This window comes from Patagioenas fasciata, chromosome 2 (assembly GCF_037038585.1).
Source record: "Patagioenas fasciata isolate bPatFas1 chromosome 2, bPatFas1.hap1, whole genome shotgun sequence".
NCBI lineage: Eukaryota > Metazoa > Chordata > Aves > Columbiformes > Columbidae > Patagioenas > Patagioenas fasciata.
Genome location: NC_092521.1, coordinates 30,549,152 through 30,566,192, shown reverse-complemented (window position 1 = coordinate 30,566,192; position 17,041 = coordinate 30,549,152).

Below are 17,041 nucleotides of genomic sequence, written 5' to 3'. Positions count from 1 at the left end.
CCTGCTTCCATGACCTGTAAACTCTCCTCTTCTGCTTGAGCATTGTCGTATTGAGATCTTCACTAGGAAGCATATGATGCTCATGGTGGTGTTTTTCTTCTTCCTCAGTCTAGGATTCATGAAGACCGTCTGCTTCCTTTTTTTGTCCTGACTGGTTTTATTTTCCAGATTATATCTGTTTTACTGTTCTTCTTATCATTATTCTTAAAAATAGTTTCATCTGATTCACAAAGATGCACTCCTGAAGTTCCTGAGCCTGATTTCTTTTACACTGCATTTTCTTTCTAGGATAGTAGATCACTCTAAGCAGAATAACTACTTGTTATTACTGTCTATTAATTAACAATAAATAACACAAAACTGCATTGTTAAACTACAGTGAAAAGAAATGTAGGCAATAATATCTAAGCACTAGGCAATTGCTATTACAGCTAAAATCAGGTCAATCCAAGTCTAGACAAGTCCTGTGACTTTGTTATGTCAAAAAATGGCTGTGGGCTTTTACTAATAATGGAAAAATCCTATTTTCTCTGTTAAATTTCAGCATGGCTAAGAGTGTCCTTGAACATGTTCTGCTAAGGCATTCTTGCTTAAGAATCACATTGGTGCATAATTTTCCTTCCTATGCTGTTGCATGTCAGTAATAGCATTCATCATGTTGATGCCCAGGGTTGAGTCTGCTGCAAGTGCCCAGAGAGATTTTCTCACTCTTATCCCTGTAAAGTTCTGTCCAGTCATTTGATAAATCCATTATAATCTCAATTTGTAGGCTGCTGATTTGTTTATGAGTTGGGTAATTTGATGATGGGCTAGGTAATATCCTAATGGTATTTCCTACCAGATTAGCAAGACCAGACATCGCAAAGTTTCAACCTAATTTCTGGTGATCTCTCCTTGTACAGACACTCCAATGGCTTTAAATCAGCACTGAGCAGAGAAATCTTTCATTCTGCATGCAAAGTTAACATATATTGTTTTCTCAATAAATCTGCCAATAAGAACAGTGTGGTGTTATGTCATACTACTATGAAAAAATTTCAGGACTCACATTTTTCTTGGAATCAAGAGGAAGTTTCCCTCTCTAATTCAAGACTTGTGGAGAAGAGATAATTGTCTATTAAGTTTATTCCTCAAAGAATAATATTTTCTTGCTTCTGCAGTCAAAAGAATAATACGTAAAATGATGCATACACCTGCAACCCTGTCAGATCCAGGGCATTTAGAACTGAACTGCTTGCAGTAAGTGCACAGGACTAATCCTTCAGGTCATAAAATTGGGTATAGCTTTGAGTAACTGTTTCTAGGGTTGCTTTTTAAAGACAGCAGCGTTTGAACTTCTGGCTTTAGTTTATATATTTCATTCTCTGTGAATTGTGCTGAACTCTGTGAACATATTCTCATGATTTCCACTATGACACAACACTAATGCTTGGTGTTTCTTTTTTAAATAAGGAACACCCATAATGCTCTGGAAATTGCAAACTGATCGCCTTTCAGTCAAGCAACTCAATAAGGTGAAAAGTTAAACTAAATTTTTTATTTTCTCCATTAGTGGCCATGATCTAGAAACATGTATGTAGTTATTTGAGGGCACTGCACTGATTTCTGAGATGGAATCCTAGAAGTTATGAAAAACAAAAGCAAACATAAACTGCTGGTATTTATATTGAGTAAATATATCTTGATTAGACCGAATTTCCATAAATGCAAATGTGAGAGACAGATTTCCAACAAGCCACCTCTGTGACAACTGCTTTTGACAGCATAGACTGAAAAGGGAAACACAGAAGTAATAGAAAAGGAAGGCTTGAGTTTGTGAGGGGAAGAAGTTTTTTATAATGAGGGAGATCAAACATTGCAACAGGTTACCCAGAGAGGTGGTAGATGCCCCATCCCCAGAAACATTCAAGGGGGGGTTCTACTGGGCTCTGAGCAACCTGATCTAGTTGAAGATGTCCCTGCCCACATCAGGGTGGAGTCAGACTAGATGACCTTTGAAGGTCCCTTCCATCCCAAACTATTCTATGAATCTATGAAACAGATAAGGGATATCTGAATGAGTTAAGAATATTTCCCATATCTGCAACATAAAATAAAATACATTTCATTTTCAGATTTTTCCAAGCATTAAAAGTTTCTTTTGCCTTTTTCAGAATTCGTGGTTCCCAGTTTTAATACAATGTTAAGTTCTAAGCTATGTTTTAAAATAGACCAAAAAACTAGCCCAGTTCAGGGTAGGTACTTAATAATTTCCATATCTGACATAAATAAAATGCTATATGCTTAAGTCCTTATAACACACTCCATAGCTCTTCATTGTTGGTAGTCATGCATGCTTAAACAAAAAATTCAGACTTTTGCCATGAGAATGTTTTGCCCCTTTGACTTGGTGCTGATCTGTACCCTTTACTATGCCTCAGCCGTGTGTTTTGCTCTGGTCTTGTCACTGAAAGAGTGCATTGGACACTGCCACTTTGAGAGACCAGTCTTAGAATTTTAGGCAGCTTTTCCATGGATGACATAAGTGAACTTTGATCAGCATGTGTGCAGGTGCATAAGTGTATGTGTTTGTTTATTTTCACCTGGTGTTTCACTTCTGGGCTAGAAACACGTAACAGTTTATATAAACACTATTTATATCTACATAGTGAAGTATCTATACAGGATGTGCTTTTATCTATATTTATGTTTATTTATGTTATAGATAAAGATTGGACAGTATGTCTACACATTGTGTAAACGTGCCAGATGTAGAACATTTCATAAAGCCACTGGTGAGGGAAAGGATTAAAGGTTTTCTTTCTTCCTCTTCTACAGTGCTTTTGAGAACGTTACTTGTAAAAAACACTCAGTAGGATACCAAATGCAGGAATCCCAAAAGTACACTGTCATATGCCTGAGAAAAAGAAAATTGAAAATAAAATTAGCTTAAGATAATTTTCTGATTTGATATATTTACTGATGGCATTACGTACTGGATAGAATGCTGTTGATAATTAAAATACTATCAAATTGTGATGAAAGTATTTTTTTTTAATTTTTCAAAGTTGTGTGTGTGTGTGTGTAGGTACTGTTTTGTTCTTTTACAAAACAAACAATCAAACAAACAAACAAAACCCAAACCAAACCAGCCCAAACCAAAACCAAAACCCAATTACTTACATTCATTACCAGAAAATTACATTACTGTTGATGAGCAGCTGCCACCTGTTTTCTACCTATGTTGTATGAACTACGTTTTAAAAATATAGTAGAGAAGTAAAATATGAAACGGCTTCTACAGCTGACCTCACTTGGCGATCCAATGCTGTAGATTAAAAAAGATTTTGAAAACATGTACTAACTTATTTGAAAGATAACTTAATTCTAAATATTACAAGGGTAAGTAAAACTTGTGTCTGGGTGATAGTTCTCTATGTGGCTACCCACCAGTTTTACATAGAGCAGATGAAATGAGTGCTATTGTGCCTAAGTACTATTTCTTAAGTATTACAAAGGACAATACAAATTGAATGGAAGTACCAAAAAGAATACTAAACATTATTTTTTAAAAGTGATCATCAAGTTAAAGGAAAGAAAACGGCAGCAGATCAATCTAGGAAGGAAGGAAGGAAGGAAGGAAGGAAGGAAGGAAGGAAGGAAGGAAGGAAGGAAGGAAGGAAGGAAGGAAGGAAGGAAGGAAGGAGATCCCTTGTGTTTACTTATAAAATGCATAGATATTCAGATATGATGATGAGAACTTCATAAAACCCCAGAAAGAAAGATGGATGTAATAGCAATTTAGTCGATCTTGCTTTTAATGACTTATCTTCTGCCAAACTTGGTAGTGGAATTAATTGTTTCAAGCTGGGGTTTTGATTAAGATTTATTCTTATCCAATGTGAAGAATAGGAAATTCACCTTAGAGATCATATTTTCGCGCAAGAAATTAATGAATTTTAGACAGTAAAAAATTTAAGGGGGTGATTTCCTTACTGAGCAACAAATTTTATGCAGTGCACCTGAAAAAGATTTTGGTTTAGTTAAGATGAATGATGAATGACTTTTTCTTTGCCAAAGTGTAGCTATTTGTTCTAGTCTGCCACAAAGACTTTGCCAATTTAACAGCTTCCCTCTACACCGCTATGCAGGCCCTGCACAGTTACTATATCTCCTGCTGACAATATGATTCATATACGTGTAACACTGGCAATTAAAAGTGTGGTTTCCACTGGCAGCCCAGGGAATAGTATGTGAATTCATGGTGATATTCCCAGAGTCAAAGAAATTCTCCTGTTAAAGGTGATTTAAATTGTTTTCATTATCTATCAAACATCGGCAACCCCCCAGCCAATTCAAAAGCCAATTCAATTAGTTTTCTTCCACTTACGGTCTTCCAAAAATCATAACATAGTTAAAAACCTTATTCATCAGACAGATCAGTTGCAGTTGAGCTACTAAATGTCTATGGGCCATAAAGCCATCTTTCTGAGCAGAGCTAGTGTGTAATAAGTGTCTGAGTTATTTTAAACAAAAATGCTACAGAGAGGCTGTTTCAAATGATAGATAACTCCTGGGTTTCAGGAATCTCAAAGTAATAATTTTCCTCAGGGAAAAAACTCTTGTTGTAAGGTCATTCTTCAATAACAAAGTAAAACACTGTATTTTTTTTCTTCTTTCCTTTTTTCAGGTTTGGTGGAGTGATTTGTAAGTAGTATGGGAACATGACAAATAAAAGCATGTGCTCGGAACATCTGTGCCTAGCCAACTGTCTCATATATGGTTAGGTGTATGGATATGTTTGACAAGGATGTATTATGAATGGGAAAGTAATTAGTAAAAGGCTTATTTTTTCTTCAAAACTTCATCTTTGCAGTCTTTACAGTGTTGTTGAAGCTGACTTCAAATAGGGAAACAATCTAAAAGGTGTAAATATAATAAAATATGATGAGCCATATAATGTGCCACTCATTTTTATTGCCCAAGGGAGATCATGCATGAAATACTTACGGCCTTGCCTGATCTGTTGCTCATAATGTATATGATTTGCTTAAATTTATTTTCCTATGTATACATCTGGCTGTCTTCTATTGCACCTTTTATCCTGTTTCTTGCCCTTCACCTCCTGTCTTTCAAAGGCTGATGGGAATTAACTGCCAACTATTGTTTGATGAAGTGGTATGGCTTGCTCTTGTTAAAAATAGTTACTTTCTATATTTTGGGTATTAAAAACTGCTACCAGGTAAGAAAGTCAGGGATCAAATCCCATAAAAATCAATGTAAATTACTAGAGAAAAACCATTTCCAGTTCACCATGAGCTCCATTCAAAGACAGTAGCTAAAACTTCCAGAAAACCTTTATTATGCAAATCCATGGAGTTTTGAAAAAAAAAAAAGGTTTTGCATTGCTAGCAAAGCCAAAAATGAGCATTGCATAAAAGTTTCATGTAAACATTTTCTAATCTGAGAATAATTTATCTTAAGCACAAGAACAAACTTTGACGACAGTATGTGTGCTAGACATGATACTTTGAGAGTTTTTATGTACAAGTGATGAAATGCAACTCAGCTTAAAAGCAAAATAGAACTACATTGATAAGAAAAGTCTTCCTATTTGCCTGAATTATTAGAAGATGTTCATAATCAAGGACAGGTTATGTGGTGCTGTAAACACTGAATTCTGGGTGAGTAACTTTTTATAATAAATGTGTTGTCCAGTGGGATTAAAGAACTTGATCAGGATCAAGACAACTAAGTGTCAAGGACTGCACAATATCATGCAGTGATCACTACAGATCTTGTAAACTTATGTTGTTAGGTCTTAAATCAGCAAAAATTCAAAAAAGTGAGTGACTTTTAATACCTGATCAATTTTAATGAATTCCGTGACACAATTTACATCAGTAAAATTAAGATTAATTGTAAACGTTTGCAAGATTGAACTTATAATTACACAAGATGTAGCAGACTAGATTAAAGAAAAACCTTAGCAGGAGAAATTGTAATAAACATAGCACAAATTATCAATAATTTCTGTTCAAAAGAGTGGGTAATATGGATCAGAGAATGATGGACAATAATTTTAAATTAAATGCTCTGCTCTAACACAGAAAGTGACACATTCATAAATAGATTATACCTAACATTGGATAAAGGGGAGGAACAGTTTGAAAAATATACTTTTTTCAGGTTTGCAAAGGATGAAAAGCAAAGTAGAAATCAGTTAACCCTGCTAAATATTTTTTGACTTGTAACTCACTCTTTTCAAATCTAGGGTAATGAACAACTTTGATTAAGCTAGATATTAACAAGATCTATGATAAATCAAGATATTTATCATTTCAATGGTTGATGTAATTTAAGTTTGTCACAAGATTCAAGCTGACAAACTGTTATACTTTCATTATGAAAGCTTCTTATAGATTTTCACTCACATTATATATGTTAATTAAAAAACTGATTCTGAGTGAAGGAGGTGTCTTTCACACAGACAAAAATAGCAAGTCGTTACACAAGAAATGATAATACCTCTTACCAGGGTTCAGAATAAGTATACTCACATTTGACATCATTTTCTGATCGGGTATACCAAGTTGTGGTTCTGATTGAAAAGAGTGAGCCATTTTTGTGAAATATTTCTTGATCTCAGTTAATCATTCACATTGACTGGCTGTACAATGTTTCATAATTTACAGACTGTGTAGAGAAAACGGTGCTTGTTTCATTTCTCTAGGTGCATAATGGATGAGAACTGAAATGATTCAGGTGAATGGACACTAGAGGGCTGCTATTCTGCTGTAATGTATTACAGCTACCCTTCAAGTAATAGTACAGGAACAATGTGCCATTGTCCAAAGTCAGAATTTAAGCTTCAGTAAAATTTATCAAGTATATCAAGTGCTTCCTCTAAAAGCAGACATGATGTAGTTATTTTCTATCGATCAACATAAATCAGACTGGAAGTACAACTTCACACCTTTTGGATAATGTTTTTGTTCACAGCATCCCACCACACCTTGATTCTTAAAAGACACTAGCTAATTAATCTGTTATTACAAATATAAACCCCACCATCAACAATAACTTCAAAGCTTTCTGCCAAAATAAAAACATTTTCAGAATATATTTTTTTTATTGTTGCAGAGTTCAGTATTTGAGTCGTTCAGTGGAATTATTCCATGTTAAAATAAGGTAAGCCAGTGAAAGAGAAAAAATTGAGATAGATGAGGATACCCTCACACTAGATATTGCATTATTTGAACAACCCCCATATTTTCAATTTTTACTGAGTTAAAATCCTACTCCACCAGACTACAACTTCAGACATCAAGTGTAAAACGGTTATTCAGATTATCTAAATTATAAGAGAAGTTACCTAGAACAATGTCTTTTTCTTTAAAATTACTTCATGATTTCAGTGTGTTTATCACTTTCAGATCCCTTTCCTATTCATCTATCCACCTGAGCACTGTCTGTTTTGCCTGTCAGCTTTGCTGCTATGTCAGTTTTCCTGCCTTGCTGCTCTGTCTTTTTGCCTTTTATGCTGTGCATTTGTGGCCAAAGGAACTCCTTCTCAAAAGCTGGCAGCTCACAACCTGAGCTTCCAATTCCTTCTAGGTCTTTACTGTGCTGGTGTCGAGGTTTTATTTACAGGGTGACAATAAAACCGTGGCAGCCTAACTGTGAGGTCAATAAGGAGTTAAAAATAGTGCTTTATGCTACATGGACTGCCATTTTCTGGCTTGTCTGTATCATATGAACTCTGAACTTGATCTTCCAAGTGCTCCTGTAATACAGGTAACAGGCCCTTCTGGAGATACTTGAAAGTAAATCCTAGGCAGGAGACTTTGCTGAAATAGGCTGAGCCCATGAAGGTTTGTAATTGGTACATACTATTTCCTCCCTTCATGAATGAACTAAGCAGTTCACATAGAAAACCATCATTCTGTCAGCTCCGGCCAGATTAGAGTGGAATATAATCATGGGAGCCAGCAAAATCAAATGACAGAAGGGAGTAGGAGGAGTCAGAAAATGGAGAACAGTTTAATTGCATCAGAATTGATTGAAAGGATCTGGGGACATAATATGAGAAAACTGAACAAGGAGAAACAGCATTGTGATGAGCCATTTCTATACTTGTGTGCATAACCAAGAGTTTGCATTGGATTCATTAGTAAAATAAGCTTCTATATTTTTAAATTTTAATATTATTATAATATTTTATAATCAGGGAACATCACAGTCTTTTCACATCATCTTTGCGATGCACGAGCTACAGGGCAAAATTTGCATTTGAGCTCAATAGTGAAGAAAGGACATTGACTAGAGAAAATCCAAAACATGACAAAAATCCTCAAAAGGTTACAGAATGTACTCTACAGGGGAAGAGAGGGGATGAAAACGATGCATTTTGAAGGTAAGCCAACAGACAAATGATATAGTGTAATAATAACAAATACAATCATGGTGGGTAAAAAGAGGGGACAAGAATTGGATAAAGTAGCATAGAGGGAAAAGTAAATAAGAGTAGATGTGGTAAGGTGATTCTAAAGAAAGCAGGGAATGATCTGACTCAGAAAATTTAAAAAGAAAAGAAAAAAGAAAAAGAAGGTGAGATACAGAAGCTGAAATTTAGTTCTAGCAAAATTGCTTAATCACTATCACTAGATAAATTAAATGGTAATGTAATATTGCATATGAGGAAAGAATATGCATTAATGGAAATGTGGACAAATTTGACCAACCCTAGCATTGGAAGGACTAGAATCTACAAACTATCGAATGCAAATATCATGTTTGTTATCATCCACCAGAGATTTGTCTTTGTTTCTAGGATGAAAACCAAGATAAAAGGGCCGTGGCTTAATTAGGACATGAATTTATTAGCTCAGCTCTTGTGGGAACTCTTTGGCAATAAATTGTACAGTGCATATCAAGACACCTTAGTTGTTGCCATATACTAGGACTGTAACATCAGACATCCTTCCTTATTTCTGATTCATATTCATATTTCTTTTACTCATACCCAACTGCCTGCCCCTTTTACAGAAGTGTTAAATAGCATAGAAAGAAGAACCCACTCTTGTTACTTCAGACAGTGTAATTAAACTTGTTTCTCAGGTCTCGAGTGTCGCTTCGTCTCCATCCATTTCCAACTCTGATTAATCATGCACTACAGCAATTGTAGTACTGACAAATGCAGACTCTTGTTTCAAATAAGACCTTCAGATAAGATCTAGTGCCTGGTACCTCCTCCCATTTCAAATTAACTTTTCAGATACCTTAACAATTTCCTTCCAAATTCAGTCATCCTCATCCCTGAATAACCAATGTATTGAACACAATATTTTTGGTGGATGTCCATTAATCCTCCTGCTACTAATAAGTGGTATGTTATCTGGTCTTGTCAAGTCTGCAGATAGCTCACCATATGTTTTCTGAAAAATGCAGCCTCTGGGAAGAACTGGCACTAAGAAAAATGTCCCTGACCTGTCCTAAATTTTTTTTTTAGTTTATACAGATCCTTTCAAAAATCTCAGTACATTGTTATGCATTTTCAGGAGTCTGCCTTAGTATATGAAGTACAGCCAACTTCATCTTTCTCTTACAGGATCTGAGGACAGCTAGAGACATGGGGGAAGTGACCACCTGTCCCATGCAGGGCAGACCATTGCCCCGCCAAATCCAGCCACCAGCCAACATGACTTCATTTCTTCCTTTCTTTGTAATGGACTTCTGTCTTTGAACCACATGAACGCTGTTGTGCATTCCCACTCAGTCATCATATTTTGCTCACAGGGCTGTGAAAAAGGCATTGAAGAATAACTATTTAACCTCCATGTATGGAAGAATCAGTGTCTGTGTCAGAAGTTACTACATACTATGGTGCCATTCACAAAACTATCAATTTAGATTCCCTGCTGTGCTCCTATTAGAACCAAATCTTGAATGAACAAAAGCTCCTGTTTCTCTTGGCCAACTATAACAACAGTGTTTGCCAGGAAGTGAAATGTTATTTTTTTAAAGTGGTTTGTCCCCCTTAAATTAATGAAATCCCTGTATTTTCACATATGCTTAATTATCTCTCTAAAGCCTTCAAATGGCAGCTGATCTGAAACAACTGCGTTCACAGAACACATCTTCATAGTTTCAAATCAATCATAAACAGGATAACTATGACTTCTGTTTCCTTTATGGGTTAAAAGGAACAACATTTATACAGACTTTTAAAAGAAGTTTGAGTCTCTCTTTTGAGCTTTCAATGTACGTGTGCTAGAAATGTTTCTATGCAGAGCATATTAGAGAAAGAAAATCTAGATGACTTTTTTTTAATATATTAAATGTGGACTATGGCAAAGCTATACATTTTTAAAATAAATGACACATGGGTCCTCATAAATGTATTCTTAATATTTACTGAGTTACTAGTATATTACTTAAGATTTAATTTGCTCTTAACAAAAGATGTTTCCCCTCCTTCTTTTTGGTAGACACACAGGTCCAGTTGTTATCAGCTCAGTGTTCATATTAAAAATGAATTTTCTGCTCTTCATCTCTAAAGGAAATCTCAAAGAAAAGGCAGATGTTGACAAGAAAATTATTTTATTGTTTAGAACTTAGCAACTTTAAAGAAAATAACTCAAAACAATGTTCTACAACATTCTATGATGTTCTACAGTCATTGTTCAAATAGTTCTCAATTATTTTCAATAGTTAAACTAACTTCCAATGCCTCTGTGTTCCCATCCATAAGAAACTGTGTAATTCTGCCTGGCAGAGATTGGCATTTCTTCTGTAATGGCTGAAGCTACCGTCACTAATCTCTGTTACTTGTAAAAGCTTTTTGTTTCATTTGGATAACTTCTGTTTTCTTGTTTTTTTTCCTTTTCTGTCTGATCTGTGTAGCAATATTGTCTTGCTTGGATGGCTTTGATTGAATAAGTTACCTTGTATATGAAAGGAGAGGTTTTTGGTTTTTGTTTGTTTGTGTTTTTTTTTAGTGTTTTTTGTTTGATTGGTTTCAGTAATTTGATTTCTTTGTATATTAATTAATTAATTAATTTGGCATCTTTTAGATTCTCTTTGGTTTTTATTCTGCTATTCTTTGACACATTTTTAATTACTGGTCTCACTTTTCCCCAAGTTCTGTCATTTCTTATCTCCTTGAAGTGTCCATAACCTCACTTAGATGATTTTTAAAATACATTTTCCATACAATGTATATTAGGTTAAAAGATAGTTCTTCCAGTTGCCTCAATCTCTGCCTGTCATAGACCTATTCTACAGACAGTAAAGTGGCTCAGATCTCCTTCAGCATCCAAACAGATTTCTATAAATCTGACCTATGTTCTTGCCTTGAGCGCCTGAAAAGTATTTACCTTGAGAAAGAAATACGGCCCTGTGCCTAGTGTGTGACCTTTCATCTATAGCTAGTGAGAATGGGAAAAGTACTCTTTAAATAAAAGACTATTGTGTTGAGCTTTTTTCCTCTTATGTGCTCAGGCACATTTCATTCAGGATAGATTGGGGCCAAAGAATCAATCTAGAGATCTCTTGTGAGACCTGCAAATAATTTTGAAGAGTTATAAGGCAGAACTGTTATGAGGCTTACGCGTGACAGCAAACACTTCAACCAGCATCCAAAGTGCATCAACGTTAAGTAGCTTTTAGAATCAGTGAGGTTTAGGGTATAGGAAAGCTCCTTTGAACCTCTGCTCTTAGACTAGCATGAGGTAGTTTTTTGACATGTCGTAGCCAAAAAATTAAAGTTGTCACTACAGAGACACAGAAGAAACTGAAGTTTTGGTTATCCTTGGTTTGTTGGTGAAAGTATTGGAACATCTCCAGAAAATGTCTGCTTTTCAGGGCTTAGCGTTAAAGATCCTTTTGGAAAAAAAGAAAAAAAAAAAAAAAAAGGAAAAGATTTTTTTTTTTTAAAGACGTTAGCACTCTGTAGGTGGTGCTCTGTGACTCACAGCTTGTGTGTGTGTGTGTGTGTGTGTGTGTGTGTGTGTGTGTGTGTCCTTGTGATGTTACTTCATCACAGAAATGTTAATACTGTTGATTTTAAATTATACAATATGGACACATCAGTGTTTCACAGCACTAATGAGCCTAGTATAATGCTACTTGAAAATAGATGGTAACAAGCATTGTAACACCTCGCTTCCACAGCCATCCTACGCTCTGACACATTTTGTGAGCTGCATTGCATGTGGCAGACGGTTTGCTTAATGCAGATAGAATCCTCCTGAACATCTAAATGCTGTACAGTCTAAGGGAAGATTTGGTGCATAACTGTCCCTACAAAACTTCCATCTATTAAGGTGATATATCATCTCTAAATGATTTTTCTGCAGTGGCTAAATTAATACAAGTTGTTAAAATTGGAAGACTTCAAAGCTTTTATTTCTCAACATTATGTTTTTCTGTTTCTTCAAAGCTTCATAATTGTATCAATAATCAGCAGCCTAGAACAAATGGTTGTTGCTGGTTCAGAAAACCATTCTGGGTGTGAACTGTGAACTAATGCTGGTAGACTGCAGTTACTGGCAGAGCTGACAGTAGTTGTTTTGTAAAGTGGTTGTTAGAACCATTCACCCATAGAACATCAATTTGTGGAAATTTTAAATGAACCTGAAAACTATGCATGTTGGTAGTGCTTCCACTGTGTGGTAATTTCATGAAATTGAAAGATGGTTCATTCACATATATTCTCAATAACATACTCAAGGGGTACTGCATACTTTCTATTCCGAAAACTGATGTTGAAAGAAAATGTCTTATGCCATGAACAGGGCTTTTAGGGAAGAGTGTGCATGGGGATTCTGCTCATATTGCAGATTCTGCCCATATCGCAGATTCTGCAATTAAAATAGTTTACCCTATGTTTATCTTAAATGAAAAAGTAGAGGCCTTCTCAGAAAATACAATTGGAAAGTTATGGGGAAATTGATCAGGCAAAGACTGATCGTTTGAAGCTGAACCTCTAGAGATTAGTTATCATTAGACAAAAGAGAACATTTAAACTACCTTGAAATAAACAGGGTCACATCTAGTTTCAGGAATAAATTAATCTGTAGGTTTGTTGATACAGCACACCATTCCTTTCTGGAACAACGTGTACAAGGTGAAATTAGACAATATTTGACTTTGATCTGATTTGCACAAAGTATAGTATTGTACTTTCCCTTCCTTCACTTATCGTATCTGATTTCATTCCAAACTTTCACCGTTTCTTTAGTTCCCCCGACACACTGTTTAAACAGAATGAATTAGTAAAGTATGCAGTGACTAGCTGATGAGTTAAAATAAATTACATATATCCACACCAGAAAAGAAATTAAAAGCTTCCATTTAATGTACAGTTAGAAAAATTGGTGTAATCAAGTAATAAAAGTAAACAGACTGAAATATAAAAGTATTTGCCTACATAGGTAGGCCTTGCCCTGATTTTTTTTTTTTTTTTCCCATTCATTTGAAATTCAGAAAGGAACGTGAAGGAAGAGATAATGGAAGTAGTGCTAGAAGGTGTGCCTTTGGTGAAGCAAAAAGAATATGAAGAAAAATCTGCATCAGAAGTTGATTAATAAATTACAATCAATTGGAATTAGTCAAAACTACCATGTCAGGTTGGGTTTGTCCACTGCTGCTAGGTATAAATACCCTGTGGTATAAATACAACCCCACCCTGAAAGACCATTCCGCATACCTACATCTCATCCTGACAAAGGCAGAATTGCAACAAAAGAGTTCTTGTATTCTTCAGACAATTCCTAATCAGGGAAACAAGACCTTGTGATTTAGGAATATATTGAGTTACAGGAATAAGATTTCTTTCATAAGAGCTTACAATAAAAAAAAAGCAAAAATACAAAAATTCAGTCTAGTCAAAAACATACAGGACTCCCTAGTTTAAGGAGAATACTTACTGCATCTTAACTCTCCTTCTCATTATAACCGAAACCCTGATTATTTATAGTAGTTACAGACCTGTTTGTAGTCTGTATTATTCTAAATTGTTCAGTATCAAATAGATCAATACCTAGAAATTCATAAGTTCTGAATTTCTGTTGTTGAGTAGGTCTCATCTCACAGAATTGTCTACAGACACTCCACTTACATGAGCATGGCCTGAATAAATATTCTGAAAGATGATAAAATGAGTTGAAACATTTTGTGAGAGCTGGGATTGTGTTGTGAGGTGACAAACAAAATGAAGATCTCATGGGAATGATTGCCTCTACCTCAAAGTCATACTTGTAGTTAAGTGAAAATAAGAATGTGTACTTGAAAAAATCCAAGATATCTCACTTCAGCTGCATGAGGTAGCTTGGATCAACAGTATGATGCCAGTATCTGCTTGCCATAGTAATGCTCAGCAGTTAGGAGATACAAACATGCATCTGTGAGGTTAGAGGTGGGAGATATGTTTCTAGTATAGTGAAATAAGTGGTTGGTTGTAAAATTTTGTATTGTAACTCTTGGTATGAAGTAGGCCAAGCATTATGTCTCTACAGATTGCTCTGTTCCGTATGCAGAATGTATAGACAAAATGAATGTGTGTGAGGATAGATTATATGTTTGCTTTATTGGAAAAGAATAGAAGATATTTTGTTCTGAACATTAATAATATACTCCTGAGTCATCACAAGTTTTGTTGATGAATATGGCAGTAGGAAAGGAAATAAAATATCAAAATCAGCTTTTCTTTGAAAGGAATTTGTCCATTTTGGTGGCCATATCATCACTACAGTGTTTTCATTTTATTTTAATGGAATAATTTCTAAGAGAGTGTTAATTTCATTTGTTGGCAATTGTAAGAGGGGTGTGATATAAGTGTAATGTGTTGGGATTCCTGTCTTCAGGAAATGATGGGAACTGAGATCATAGAATCATAGAATTGTAGAATGGTTTGTGTTGGAAAGACCTTAAAGATCATCTAGTTCCATACTCCCTGCCATGGACAGGAACACCTTCCACTAGACCAGATTGTTCAAAGCCCCAACCGACCTGGCCTTGAACACTTCCAGGGATGGAAATTGTTGCACAGCTTCTCTGGGAAATCTCTTCCAGTGACGCACCACCTTCAGAGTGAAGAATTTCTTCTTTACATCTAATTAAATCTATTCTCTTTCAGTTTAGAGCCATTACCCCTTGTCCTATCGCACTATGCCCTTGCAAAAAGTCCCTCTCCAGCTTTATGTAGGCCTCCTTTAGGTACTGGGAGGCATCAGTTAGGTCTTCCCGGAGCCTACTCTTCTCCAGGCTGAACAAACTCAACTCACTCTGTCCTCATAGGACAGTTACCTCTGTTGTCTCCATTTCATCAATCTTAGGCATATTAATATAGTATTTTATCTCCCAATACGGGTAATCTTACTTATTGAATCACAGGAAAGGTGGGGAAGTATGCAGGCTTTACAGGATGTCAAAATTTTGGATTATGTGATAAAGAAGTGTCAAAGCACAAAATTCACAAGGCAAGGCAGTGCACCTGTGTATAGCTCTTGTGATATTGAGGCAGTAGGGTGAATTCAGAGAAAGCATGGATTCTGCGAGGTCCTTTATGAATGGAAGACACTGTAAAGGGCATAGCTCTGACTGCACTGCATTACCCTTTGAAGTGACTGTCAGCTTCAAAGAAATTATTTTGCATAGTCAGGTCTATCATTGTTTGAACTTCCTTAGAGCTTGAACATCTTATTTTCCCACAAGGCACACCAAATGAAAGAGCATGCTTAGTGAGTACGAGCAAAGTCAATCTTTCAAGAGAAAAGGTCTCTCAGAAAAATTCTGTAAAGCTTTTGCTTTATTGTAATAGGGTGTCAGAAAAAGATTGAAAGAAATTAAAGATGACCAGGAAAATAATGGAAATTTATCATACTGTGGATCATTGTCCCAAAGGCAGTGATAGAGTCTCAGCCACTTGGGAAATTCTGAGTTGGAGTGAACAAGGCACTTGAAAATCTATTAGTTGAAGTTTAGTTGAAGCAACTGACAGATGAATGGATTAAAAAGTCTACAATAATGAGTTTTTTAACTCATTTACTTCAAATAATTTTGATACAGGAAGCAGAAGAGAGATGTGCTTGAATTGGGAAGTAGGAAGAAGTGATGAGGTAAGAGGAAAGCTGGAGCTAAAGCAATATGAATACAAATATATAGAAGAAATGTAGGAAGTAGAAAGGTTTCTATAACCTATAAAATGAGAAAGAAAGGTAACATAAGAAAAAAGATAGAAGAAATAGGAGTAGGAAATGAAACTACAAATAAGAGGATTTCAAATTGGCAGAGTTAAATTATGGCAGAATGGAAGAAAGAAACAGAGACCATATGTACAGAACAATATGAGAAAAGAGCAATTAAAAAACAAACAAACAAACAAACAAAGAAGTTAGCAAAAAATAATCAGTTGTTGAATGTGGCGGTAGCAAATTCGACGAATCCAGACGCCGGCATAAGCTCTTTGATCGAACGGGCGGGCCGGGCGAGAGTAAGGAGTCTAATTCAATGTGAATTTACCATCCGTACTCTTTAATGAACTCTTAAACAACACTGAATATCAATGTCCCCGAGACCACGTTTTTCCAAGCCTTATATACTCTCTACCAAAAGGCCATGCGGCAAGCGCAGGCTACAATTGGTTACACTCACAGTCACTCATCCCCCCCCACTATGGTGATTGGCTGCAGGGCACTGTTCACAGACTGTTCATGCGCAGCGGCAACGCCCCTCCTGCAGCCTGGGTCGAGAGCAGACCGGCTTCTGTTTACTTTCCTTTTGTCTCTGGTGTCTCAGGGAAATCCTTCCGTGTAGCACAGCCGCATCAAGCCCTGGCTTGTTCACAGCACACAGCCAGTAACTCTCCACAGTTGAAGACAAGACACTTGTACAAATACTGAGAGAAAATTGAAGATTTGTAATTTATTTTCACAGACTACAGCAAAGAAATTGTTTTGCTCAAATAAGACATGGCAACATAAATTGAGAAGTGATGTGTAATACCCTCTGATCTTTACATACTGAGATAGTCTCAGAAGACAACTTGTTACATCTTAAC